Genomic DNA, 13,617 nt, shown 5'->3' with positions numbered 1-13,617 from the left:
TCTTTGATTATGGGCCTCACTTTCTCTCTCTCTTTCTCGGATTTATACAAAGTCTGACTTTTCCCCAATGTTTTATAGAAGCTTGTTTCAAACGCTGGCATTCTATTTGTTCTTTTCTCTCCAGCCTGAAAGACACTGCATGTGATGAGGGTCGTGGAGACTCAGCGAACTCCACTTCCAGGCTGTTAATTCTCCGCTGAAAATCCACATCGATCAGCTGCAGAACACGCTGCTGCAGGAAGCAGTGAGGGTCAGATACCACCGACCAGGAGGGCACTCGGGAATAGCAGGGCCACTCATAGCCTAGAGTCTGTCTGAGTGCAAACTTCCCGGTGATCATCAACAATGGCAAACTATAGAAGAACTGTCCGAAAGAACATCCTCTAAGGAGCAGCCTTGGACAAGCTTTCCCAAATTTTGCCAAAAGGAGCCAGAAGACAAAGACATTGTTCCTTTGGATGCTTCAATAGCTGTCCTGTGATCACCTGCAGGCGCATGAGATTGAGCCTTTTATTAATGTTCTCAGACATGACAGCTAGAGACGGATGGATGCTCCTTACTCCTCAGCACGTGTGCGCGCACACACACCCCACAGCATCACACTATTATACAATGGAAGAAAGCAGCTGTGTTCCTTTCAAAAGGACAGTTATTCCCTTTAGGGTAAGTAAATAGTCCACAGAACCCCTGCTCGTTGCTCCAGTCTTTCTTAATCCCCGTGCACGGCCTCTCCTGCAGAACCATGAAATCAGCAGGAAGTAGGCATGCTTTATGGGCTGTGTGTCACTTAGCACTGCCTGTGCATCCTAATCCGTGATGAAATAAGGAACCAAAGCAATCACCATCAGAGCTGAAAATGTGGCACCCTTGGCTCCAAGTGTGTCCTCTCTTGGGAAGGCAGAGCTGCTTGCCTGCTTCTTGGCAAAAGAAAGAAAATGGAGCTGAGCAGTTGCCGCCGTATTTGGAGTAGGAGAACATTAACATACACGGTGCAGGAAGAACAATGACAGGCAAAATAAAAGTTTTCTGAGGCTCAGGAGAATCCATCTACCTGTGTGCACTGAAGGCCAGAAGTACCCCAGCTCCACCTTCTGAAACACCTGCTAGGATGATAGCTCCCTGCTAACCACACTGCCCCTTTCACTCCTGCAATCAAAATCCAACTTATTATTTATGATTTAAGAGAGAAGGAATCTGCACCTACTCATAAGAACTTGGTGGCATAAATCAGTCCCAATTCACAGATCACAGTCCTGCTTTCCACCTAATGGCATCCAAATGGTCTTAAACACAAGGGTAGAAAGCAAGATGTTGCTTTCTTCAACTCTTCACATCAGACCCAGAGTGCTCAGCAAATTCCCTCTTACCAAGATTGCAGGCTTGATCCAGTTAGGTCAAAGGTCATGATTTCCCTGAGCTCTCCTATTTATTTGAAGAAAGGACTGCTGAATATTTATTGATTATTATAAGAAACCTAACAAAGGAATCTGATAGAAATTCTCTGATCTGGGTTAGTTTTCCTCTATCCCCTATTATAATGGCGATTTTCTAAGGAACTCAAAGCCTTTAATTCCAAAGGTCACAATGTGTAATTATCACCAACATTACAGAGAGAATCAACTGTCATAAATCTTGAATTTACGATAATCAGAGAAAACAAAACTTTGTCCAAGAATAAGGAAAACAATGTCTGACCTTCCTTAATAAGGTTGACTCACCATCAGTGGTGAGAAAGAGTACTGATTCAGGAGCTAGCAGGGCACAGCAGTGAAGAATGCACCTTGGTTGGGACAGACCTGGGTTCAAATCCCAGATACGCCACTTGTTAGCTGTGCAGCCTTGCATGAGTTATTTAACCTCTGAGTCTTGGTTTTCTCACCTTTAAAATGAAAATAACTCAGTGAAATACGTCAGACAAAGACAAATACTGTATGATCTCACTTCTCTATGGAACTAAAAAAAAACGTAAGTCATAGATACAGAGAAGAGATTGGTGGTTGCCAGAGGCGGCGGGGTGGGGGTGGGGGGCTGTGAAAGTGATCAAAAGGTAGAAACTTCCAGTTATAAAATAAATAACTCAGGGGAGGTAATGTACAGCATGGTGAGTATAGTTAACAATACAGTACAGTATCTTTGAAACTTGCTGAGGCTGTAGATCTTAAAAGTTCTCATCACATGAAAAAAGTTTGTAACTATATGTGGTGACAGAAGTTAAATGGACATTGTGTTGATCATTTCACAATACACATATATATCAAATCATTATGTTGTACACCTAAAACTAATACAATGTTACATATCAATTATATCTCAATAAAAAAATAATAGAATGAAAATAACGCTACCTAGGATTGTTAGTAGGATTGTTACAAGGATTAAAGGAGACAATGTTTATACGAACCACCTGGCACTCAATGCATATCCAATAATGGTGAGCATGAGCTCCGTTCCCAGCTCTGATGATCATTTTATACCTTGGTCTCATTCTCTTCATCTTCAAAATAAAACAGCCAAAATAAATAACCACTAGGATCTAACCTGACTGAAAGCTCTCAGAAAAAGAGAGTGTTTAACTCTCCACTAATGCAGTCTATCTGATGGCCAATGAAAGTGAAACAACTTATAATTAAATAATATTGTAGGATTTTCAAAGTATAGGCTCACAAAACTATCAATTTTGTCACCCCAAGAATTCCTATTCATTTTTGTTAAATAACAAAGATAGACATAATCTTCCATATTCAAAAAACCTCTCAAAACTGTCTCCATATATTACACCCTACTGCCACTGCCCAAGATCAGGGCCTTGCCATCTAACCTAGATATCATCTGTAATCACTTCCAAACTGGTTCTGATGCATCCCTCATCTCCTTTCTCCAATCAACCTTTCTCAGCCATCATCATCTTCCCAAAGCAGAACTGACCGTGCTCCAACACCTTCACTGCCTTCTAACCGCCTTCACGATAGCCCAGACTCACGAGCATGCCTCACTTGTCCTGTGTTCCAGCCATCCACCTTCCCAAACCAAATGTCCCCTGCCCTCTCCACCAGGAAGTCTACTCTGATCCCCAATCTGTAACAATCACTTACTCTTGACCTTCCACAGCACTCCGTCTACACGTGTCTTACAGCACTGACCACTTTTTGCCTCGAGTTATAATTATTCACCTAAATAACTGTCTCTACTGCTGGACTGTAAGTTGTATCTTTCCCATCTTTGGTCCGTAGCCTTTAGAGTCATGTTAAGACATGCAGGTAGTAGGTAGTCCATGAAGGCTTCCTGAATTATTACTTAATTGGTTAATTGGTTTCAGCATGCCCCTAATCAAATATATGCTTAAGGAGAAGATGCAGGGCCGGCTAGTTAGACAATTCATTATCACAACATCTTTGATTAGTCAGCTGTCACCTTGGAAAGCACAGTGAGCTGGAGGCAAGCCCATGAGATGTTGGACACGAGGCTGGTTAAGTTTTGATTGGGAACAGAGAACAGGAAAGAGCAGCCTTGGTTATACCTGCGCCCAGAGAACACGGGCAGGGCAGAGCTGTTTTCTTTTGTGTCTTCCCCTCCCTCTCTTTCTCTGTCCTCTCTCTCTTATCAACTCCTTCCTCCTCTTATCTCCAAATTTAATTCATCATTCATCCAATAAATATTTAGTGAGGGTTCATTATATGCTGAGCACTGTTCTGGCTCTAAGACTACAGCACAATGATGCCACTAGCTTCCATCCCAGTGCAGTGTGTCCTGAACTTCAAAGGCATCCAAATCATCTGGGGATGTTGGGGATCTTCCCAAACAGCAGGATCAGACTCTGGGTCTGGGGTGGGGCCTAGCACCTGCATTTCTAATAAGCTCTCGGCTAATGCCGAGGCTACCAGTCCACATTCTCTGTAGTATGGTTCTAGATTAAACCCTGGCTGCACACAAAAATCATCTGGAAAGTTTTATAAAATACTGGGCCTGGGTCACTTCCCCAGAGTTTCTGATTTAATTGTTCTGAGGGCAGCATGGCTTTAGAATTTATAAAAGCTCCAATGGTGATTACAATCAACATCCAAGGTTGAGAACCATTGTTCTAGTAGGAGGTTTAAAGAGGTACTAAATATTTATTTCAAATAGGTACCATGAAGAAAAATAAAGTAAGTACAACAGAAAGAAAGAGAGTATACTATTTTATATCAGGTGGTCCAGAAACGCCCTTCTGAGAAGGTGACATTTGAGCAGATACCTCAAAGATGTGCAGGAATAAGCTGTGCAGTTATCTGGCGGAAGAAGTCCATGTAGAAGAAAGAGCATGTGCAAAGGCCCTGAGGTAGGCATGTGCTTGGCATGTTTGAGAAACAGGAAAGGAAACATGTTAGTTTCCTCAGGAAACATACAAGACCATTCACTAGGAGACTTTATTAAAACGATGGTTTACAACTATAGTAAAACAGGTAATCTGATCTTAATGGGAAGTCTAGGCTCACAAAGCCTGAAAGAGGTCAAAATGAGTAATGTTTTACATCTAAAAAACACTCTGAGATGGGCAAACATTTGGAAGCCAGGGAAATGTACATGGGTATGTTAGGTCATTTAATCATCACAAGAATTGTATCAAATAGATATCATTATCCCCATTCTAGAAATAATTGACCAGAGGCTTGGGGGGTATATTCACTTGCCCATGATCATAAAAGGGTGAGATTAACCTGAATTAACTTGAATGTTAATCAACTTGATTAACCTGAATGACTTCAAGATCTGTTCTCTTTCCATTAGAAATTAACCACACACCAGGGTGTTCTCCCTAATTCTCACTTCACACATGCCCCCACCTTGGGCAGAGTGGGTGGGAGAAAGAGGGCACATGTCAGAAGTAGGAGGAAAAGGGTACAAGTGAGGGAAGAGGGGAAAAATTCAGGAGGTAAAGGAGGCAGAGAGAGAGGAGACGAGAGAAGTGCTGAAGGACAGCTGTCTCCCCCACACACGCCTTCAGCTCCTGGCTATTCACAGCTGATGCTCACAAAGCCCCGAGAGATGGTGTGCGGGTTAATTTTACATGTCAACAGGCTGGGCCGGGGAACCCAGATCTCTGGCCAAATGCCAGTCTAGATGTTGCTGCACAGGTAATTTTTTAGATGAGATTAACATTTAAATCAGTGGACTCTGAGTCAAGCAGATTATCCTCTATAATGTGGGTGGGTTTCATCCATCACTTGAAGGCCTTAAGAAAAAATAGACTGACGTCCCCTAGGGAAGGGGGAATTCGGTCCCCAGACTGCCTTCAGACTTGACTTCAGACATCCACTCTTCCCTGAGACTGGCCCTACAGATTTTGGACTTGCCTGCCTCTACAGCCGCAGGAGCCAATTCCTTAAAATAACACTCTCTCTCTCCACACTCACACACACACACATACACATGCACCCTACTGGTTCTGTTCCTCTGGAGAACCCTGACGGATGCACGACCAGGAACATCATCCCCATCTATGATGTGATCCATCTCTGAGAGGTTTTCCCAGGCCACGTTTCTAGGAAGCAGTGAGACTGAGACTGGTGTCCGGGTCCTTGACTCCACACGGGGCCACTTTTAGAGCTGGAATTTCATCTTAAGTCTCAGACCAGGTTAAAATGCTAAAAACCTGACCACTCACAGAATGTTTTTAATAGCATTTTTATCCTTTAAAACGGACTGGGGGATGAAATAGGGAATAAGGTAAAGGCAAATAAAAAAAAATGTACTTCACTTTGCCTACAGTTGCTGAGATCACTCTTTCTGACTTTTGTGATTGCTAACAAGTGAGACAGGAGGGTCCATGTTGACCAGGGTTCTACCCTCCGCCTGAGGATTCAACAAAATGCTTTGTTTTTATGAGGCTTCCCCGATGAGCTGGAAAATAATGATGGGAAATTAACACAATCACAGATGCCAGCCTAAAATTTCAGGACTGAAAAACACTGCAAAAGGGCTGGAGTTTGCTGGAGCCTTGACAAAACAGGAGACAGAAAGCAGAAAAAATAGAGAAAAAAGTGATTCAGTGATGCAATTCCACCCACGGAGGAAGGCTGGGAAATACCATACAATTCTTCCTCAAAAAAACGTTGATCAAAATACTTACTGGTTCAAAAATAATGATGTTGAAGAAAGCAAGGAAATGACATATAAATCACGACTTCAGATGAGTCTTCCTCTGTATTAATTTTTGAGTAAATAAGAATTTGCTCCCAAAAGGTCCCAGAAACCATTGTTACCTTATATGACTGACGTTTTGAAAATGCTTTAAGGAGAAAGGTTTGGAAAGCAGAGGGAGCAGGATGAATCTCTCACAGAAAACAATGGCATACACAAACATTCTCTTTCCTTCCAGAAAGGAATCTGGGATCAGAAACAATCTCTCTACATACCAGTGTCTAAATGTGAGAGCACAGAAGAGAGGGGACCAGGATACATGAAGAAAAAGAAGAGAGGTATTTAAAAAGAAAGTTTCTATACTTCAATGGAATAACTTCTGCTCCATCTGCAACTGAGATGGAGAAAATAACCTCGCAGGGAGAGACCCCGTTAGGCCTCCCGGCGTGTGACCGCCCTCTCGATGTACCACTGTTACTACAAACACTACATTCGTCTCCATGAAAAGATGGAACTCCTTCCTGGAGAAGCAGTTTTGGAAACTGAGTGGTATGGTACCATTTCACTTCTCACCAAACAGGAAAAAGCGTTAAAAACACTGAAGAAACAAGAATAATGGGTGGGGTTAGTGTCGAAAACTGGGAGAAATATGGTCGGGAAAAGAAAAAGAGAAAAGAGAGGCAAGACTAAGGCCAGGCTCAATTCTCTGGGGACAGCCAGTTCTCTGGAAGAATGGTCAAAGGCCTTTCACACTATTTGCCCAATTCAGCTGGTTAGTACTGGTTATTCTGAAGACTGCTATTATTTCACGACATTTGCCAAGGTCCTGGGCAGGAGAGAGGTGCCAGATATTGGCCATGCCTTGCTGAGGCCTCTGACCATACAAGCTAGCACGTCCTCATCTGAGTCAAGTACGGGGTCTAGTCTCCAGGGGCTACCCTGTAGCCTCCAGGACCTGTTTAAACACAAAGTAGGGGGCGGCTTTCTAGGTGTGACCTGAGGGAAGCCCATGACCCAACCCACCACTAACCATCACATCCTAAAGGCCCCCTATAACAACTTCTCCTTGGTGTTCAGGAACGGTGGCTGCCAGACAGCTTCTCTCAAAACACCAGAGCTTTCCAGGCAGGGCAACACATTCCTACCAATGACCTCATTGGCCTGGATGAGTTCCTCAATATGCCCTAGCTATCAGCAGGCAGAGCACAGGGCCCCAAGGCAGCGGAGTATTTTAATAATAGCCAGATCTGATATTTGCAGACCACCTTCCAATTTACAACGTATTTTAAAAGCGTTAGGAGCAGGGGCTTGGAGGTCAGACTGCCTGGATTCAAATCCCATTTCTACAACTTTGTTGCCATTTTCTCATTGCAAACTGAGCATGATGACAGCAGACACCACCTGGGATTGTTGGGAGGAAAACAAGGGACAAACAGGTAAAGGACCCTGATCAGTATCCGGCACATGGGGACACATAACAAATACAGACTGACGACTCGGCCCAACCTGGGGCGCAGGGAGACAGGGGCTCAGAGAGGCTAAGTATCTTCCTGGTGATGAGCAGAACCAGGGTTCCACATAGAAGGTAAGGAAACACACAGATGGGACTGTGTCCGTGTGTTGGCAAGGGATGGGTGTATCTGGGGGGGGCATTACAGGAGGGGGGATGTGAGTGACCAGAGAAAGCCATAAGACTTTGGAAGGGGACAGAGTACTAAAAAGGAGAAAAGAGTACTCCAAAAATGGTCTTCTACAGAAAATCAAGGCTTCTCCTCCAAGGCCCAGACCAGAATCAGCCAAATGTTTTCTCAGCATGTGACTAATATACTGTTGATCTCCTGACGTAAAAATACTCTATTCTGTAATGCTAACCACATGAGAGGCAGAGAAGCGTGATATGCTGTATTAGTCAGGGTTCCCCAGAGAAACAGAACAATAGGATGTGCACATATATATAGCAAGAAATTTATTTTAAGGAATTGGCTCATACACTTATGGAGGCTGACAAGTCCATATCTGACGAGTGGGCTGGTGGGCTGGAGACCCAGGCAACGGCCAATGCTGCAGGTCAGCTGTGAAGGCTGATGGCTGCCGAATTCCTTCTTGCTCAGGGGAGGTCAGTCTTCTGTTCTATTCAGGCCTTCAACTAATTGGGTGAGGCCCACCCACATTATGAAGGGCAACCTGCTTTACTCTTCAAGTCTCCCAATCTAAATGTTAATCTCATCCATAAACACCTTCTCAGAAACATCCAGAATAATGTTTGACCACATATCTGGGCACCATTGCACAGCTAAGTTGACACATAAAATTAACCATCATGTATGCCCTTGTTTGCCTTCAGAGAGCCTGTATTACAGAAAATTATGACATCTCCAAAGAAAACACGTGTTCTACAAAGACTTACCAAAAAAAAGAGGTTAAGGAATAAAACTCACAAAATTCAAGACAGTGGCTATCTCGGGTGGGAAGGCAGAGGCTGGACACGAGAAGGGACACAGGCAGGGCAGTAGTATTCTAGATCCTAAGTTGGACGGAAGTTCAGACTGTCCATTTTATAACTATGCTTTGTAACTCACACATCTTCTTGTGTTACATATCAAATATTACATACAAAATAAAGGGGGGGAATCAAGCTTTCAGGCCGCATAGTGAGACCACCACTCAATACAGCCTCCCCTGTCCACTCCTGAAGCGAGAGCTCTCCTTCTCTGATCGTATTGTGGTGTACTCCATCCGTGGGCAGATATTGCTAGACACTTTTCATGTGCTTAGGCTGTCCCTTCTCAAATGGGTTTTAAGTCCCTTACATTCTGGGACAGTTTCTTACAACACCTTTTTATTCCCCGCCCCCCGAGTCTGGCTGAATGTCTGAGTAACTCAATAAAAACTCACTGATGGCTGAAAAACAAGGTGGGTGGGGGCAAGGATAACAGAAATAAACCAGCAGAAAAGCAGAGTTGCTTGAGCGGCACTGCGTTTCAGCTTTACGGAAGGCATTAACAGCTCCAACGGTTGGCTTGAGAGATCAGAAGCCAGGCAGGGTGACGTGCAGGAGTCTTACATGCCTAGAATTAAACAATGCTCATCCCACGTGGTGCTGGTTTACAAATGGTAGCCACCACTTGTAATGGTGTTAATAAAGATAACAGAGCAAGACTTGTATAAGGGGATGCAAACAAGACAGGAGCAAACTCCAGACTTCGAGCAGCCAATGGGAAGTGCCTCCTGGGGATGAGGCCCCTCAGCTCCAAGTCTCCTTCAGAAAACAGAGCATGGCACCCTGGCACTTCTAGCCAAGTCCCCAAGCAAATTTCCAATCTTTCAGGAAGCTTCCTGCCCAGTCTAGTCTGTAGCTAGGAAGACAACAAGACTCCTCAAAGAGCCAACAGTGAGGAGGGCTCCATGTGTCTTCAAACCCCTAGTCCACGCTGTTAATCCTTCTCATCAAGACTCCTCAGCCCTAAACTTGAGATGCTCCCATTGGTCCCATGAACCCCAGCTGTGACTTATTCCAATTTTGGTTACAGGAGATCAAGACCATATGCGGTGGTTAGAGCTCTCTCCTGCTGGAAACAAAGGTTAACTTGGAGAGAAAGGACAGCTTTTGACGTCCGCTCACTACACAGATAAGGATAACAGAATACTGGATGGGGATAACATCTCTGCCCAATGAACTGTGAAGGATCAGGCTGAAGAACTGTAAACACAACTGCTAAGAGAAGAATGGATAGACTTCAAATAGCTTATAAATGAATCCTGATAAAAGGGCACTTTATATGCTATAATTTAGGAGAGAAGGCTGAGACTAAAATTACTGTAGCTATGTTCCAGTCCAGCCTCATCAAGTGACAGGCAAATACGGTCCTGTGAAGTGACACAATCAGCTGAGAGACAAGTCAGGTCACTGGCAGGTCTCCCCAGGCCACATCTGCCCTTTCCAACATGACGTACTCTAGGATAGGTCATTTTGGCCACTTGCCACATATACAACTTGGAGTTTGTGTAAGCTGGCCCTGAATCAAAGAAAGGTCCAGATTAGAATACATAAATCTATACGAAGGAGGTTGGAGGGCAGTAATTGAAGGGAAAATAATTCTCTCCTTACACTAAGAGATGGGAAATCGTCAGAGTTTATTAAGCAAACTGGGAACATTTCATGGACCACCCCCCCCCCCCAACCACGAGGACCTACATACTGGTTCAACAATTCCAAAACTTCTCACATTTTGAAGAAAATGCTCTTCATGATGACAGAATTCTCAACACCAGCCTGCTATGTGGAATTAGAGGAACAAGCAAGAGCATGAGGTGGTCCTTGGTAACACAGTGCAGACCCAGAATAAAAAAGTCTGTATCCAGCTCACATGACGAAATCCTGGAATTCAGAGAGGGGGTGATTCCCACACGCTCCAGCTCTGAGCAAAGGAGACGACCTCCAAAAGAGTAAGGCTCCAGCCACACCACTCCTGGTCATGGAAAATGAGCCCACACCTCAGGATTTCCTTATTATTTTTAAGACTACCCATTTGAGAAGCAGGGAAGGAGAATTTTTCATGTTCTCACCAACACAGTTTTTTCATCTGTGCCTCTCTTACACTGCTGCTCTTCTTCCAGAATCTGAAATTGAGCACTTCTGTTTACTTTCTTATAAGTTCCCTGAGGTTTGATTGTTGATGTCTGTGCAAGTCAGTGATTAGCATTCTGACTTCAATTCCTTCTTCAGAGGCAGCCAAAGGAGCCCAAGAAGTTGGCCACAACCGCTCCCTGGAACAATAGGCCCTTTCTACAAAATACAGGTTTGTCTTCCTTTCCAAATACACAGGAGTCGGTCCTCTGGCGGAGAGGTCTACCTGACTGTACAAAATGTTCACTGTGAGGCAGAGGGCTCCCCAAATGGGAGAAACCAACCTGCAGGTCATACGTCCAACAGAGTCAAAACTTTACCCCTGGTTCCATTTATAGAACTTGAAAGGTAAATTATATGCCCCATCAGAAAGCAAACACACAGAGCTATGGAAGCAATCGTGCTGGAAATACCTGGCTCTTAGCAGTCGGGGCCTGGAGGAGCAGCTGGGCTGCCAGAAGCAAGCCTTACAGGGACTCGCCCGCCCTCTCCACCTGTCCATTTAAGAATTCCTTAGTGCTCAGTTCACTTAAGACACTCTCTCATCCATGCTGCTCCCAAAAGACAGTCCAGTTGGCCCTACTGTTTCTCTAGCACTTAAACCTGAGGTCTTTAGAAAACGTGGTGCCTGTCTAAATGAGGCCCGGGGGGCCGAGAAGGTAAGGAGGCCTCTCCAGCACAGAGGCTCAGAGCACACTGATTCACTATTTTACTGAGGAAAAGTGAATAATCCCCTCCAAAAGCTAAAGTTCATAGCATCAGGCTCTCTACCCTTTTTTAGTTTTCTTTGGGATTGCTTCACAAGAGACGATCTTGCACCTGCTCTTGCTTTCACAGCAAGAAGACATGGAGTCTTTTCCTTGCTCTGCCCTTTACAAAACCGGGGGACTTAGCCTCTTTAAGCATCAGTTCCTCTGCATGTGTACAAGGACAATAAGAACACCACCCTGCTTTTCTCACACGGTCCTTATCAGGATGGAAAGAGATAACAAAAGCAAATATTTTAAAAGCTTTCTCACAAATGAAAGGCACTGTTATTTTCATTCCTTTCACCAACCTGGATGCAGGGCCTCGGGACATCAGGCGCTCAGACACAGCAGCAGAAGGAAAGATCGCTTCTTATCATCCCTGTCCTCAGAGGTCTTGGCAGGGAACCTCCAGCGGCTGAAGTCCGAGGGAAGATTTGTAAACCTATGGAAGCTCAGGGGACGGTTTCAAAAGACGGGACTCCCACCGCTACAATAAGTCTCTCAAAGCAATTCTGGAAAAGTTCATAGGTTCAAGGCTCTCGTTTTCATTTCTCTGTGCTTCTGTGAATATCAAAAGCCCTTAAATACAGGCAGCTGAACTGACTCCCAGCCTGCCTTCTCATGGCAAAGGGAGGACAGAGTGATGAAAGCTGGGTGGGCTGACGGGCGGTTAGAGTTGTCTTCACTGTCCCCTCATCTTCTCCTTGGAATATTCTTCTAGATATGAGGGAATCCTGTGGTTCAGACATTTCCCTGAAAAGCTCCAACAGCATGGGACAGTTTGGAAGGTGGAATTACCTGGGTTTGGGGAGGACTGTTGTTTTAAAAGAGATGATTTTTTTTTTTCTTTTTGAATAATTTTATTTTGCCTTGCCGTTTTGTTAACATGTTAATGTTTGAAGTTAAGGATCCTAAGGTCTGGGACGTGATGTCCTTAAGACAGACTACAACAGTCCAGACCAGACTAAATCAAGATATTTTTTTGGCTACTCAGGCCGAGAAGAGTTGAACAGTCCAAAGCACAGTGGCAGTTTGCTGCAAAATTGCTCCACTATCCCAGCGCAGATAATCTAATCCAAAGTTGCTCAAAAAACATCTGAAGGCCAGGGCAGAGAATATAAATAAAGGAGTCAGAGGCTTGAAACACACACCCCGCCCCCACCACTACCACTAAAACTTCCAGATGATCCACACACCAGGAAAACTTCGTTTTACGAGAGCCTTTGGCTGTTTTAGAAAAAAATTAATAAACTTTACCCAGTGGCAAGTCATTACGAACTGTTTCCCAGAGCTATTGTGTCAGGGCACTAGTCCACATTGTCTCTTGTTTTTTGCTTAACACTATAAGTCTCCCATTTTTAGCACATTCTTACCTGATGTAGTGGCAACAACAACAGGAAAAAAAGGCCTTGTGAATTCACTCTCTTTCCCCCATTCTCCACACTCATCCTCTCTTCCTTCTCTCTTTAACCTCCAGACTAGCAGCCATTCAAGGTGGTCAACATCCACTGACTGGTCTTGGGAGCGCTGTTCTCCCCAAGGCCCACCTTCACACATTCACTCATTCAACCACTATTTCTTGAGTACCTACTGTGTGTCAACACTGTGCCTGATGCTAGAAATTCAGTAAAAAACTAAACAGAAACAGTCCCTGTCCTCATGGTGCCTACCTCATAACACCAAGACAGACAAGAGAATGAGGAAATAAACAAAATATCTCCAAGTTGCTAACAAGGAAACAAACAAGAATCTGAGACAAAAACTACAAAGGGAGGACCTGAAAATACTTTGGGATGACCAAGATGGCTTTTCTTTTTCTCTTTTGACTTTCAAAACTTTAGAAATATACATTCGTTTTAGGTGTTGGCTCTTATACTTGCAGGGCAGTCAATGACCTATCTCTTCCTAAAGTTTCCTTCCAACCTTAAAATGGAAAGGAATGACATAATTGCCATCGTTCAGTCCAGATTCCTTCAGGAAGCTCTCCAGCTCAGCCCTCAACCTCCAGGAAGGAAACTCCTCATTTCCCAATGGGTAGTGACAAGGCGCTCTGCTAGGCTCTGTGGATCATTCAAAATATCTCCTACAAGTTAACATGTATTTCCTTTCACTTAGTGGTCCTTG

At 44.1% G+C, this 13,617-nt stretch overlaps 1 protein-coding gene across 5 annotated transcripts in view; it reads right to left on the bottom strand.

Annotated features, from left to right (window-relative positions):
- Nucleotides 1-13,617, bottom strand: part of ETV6 (ETS variant transcription factor 6) — a 223,290-nt gene that overhangs the window by 163,933 nt on the left and 45,740 nt on the right. The window contains exon 1 of one of the 5 annotated variants that reach the window (XM_070269910.1): nucleotides 11,802-12,481. The exons of the other annotated variants lie outside the window; for them this stretch is intronic. The gene's annotated coding sequence lies outside the window, so the exon portion shown is untranslated. Of the gene's footprint in view, nucleotides 1-11,801; nucleotides 12,482-13,617 lie in introns of those variants that run through there. 5 annotated transcript variants of the gene reach the window in all.

This window comes from Equus caballus, chromosome 6, assembly GCF_041296265.1.
Source record: "Equus caballus isolate H_3958 breed thoroughbred chromosome 6, TB-T2T, whole genome shotgun sequence".
Taxonomy (NCBI): Eukaryota; Metazoa; Chordata; class Mammalia; order Perissodactyla; family Equidae; genus Equus; species Equus caballus.
This window is presented reverse-complemented; position numbering and strand designations above follow the sequence as displayed.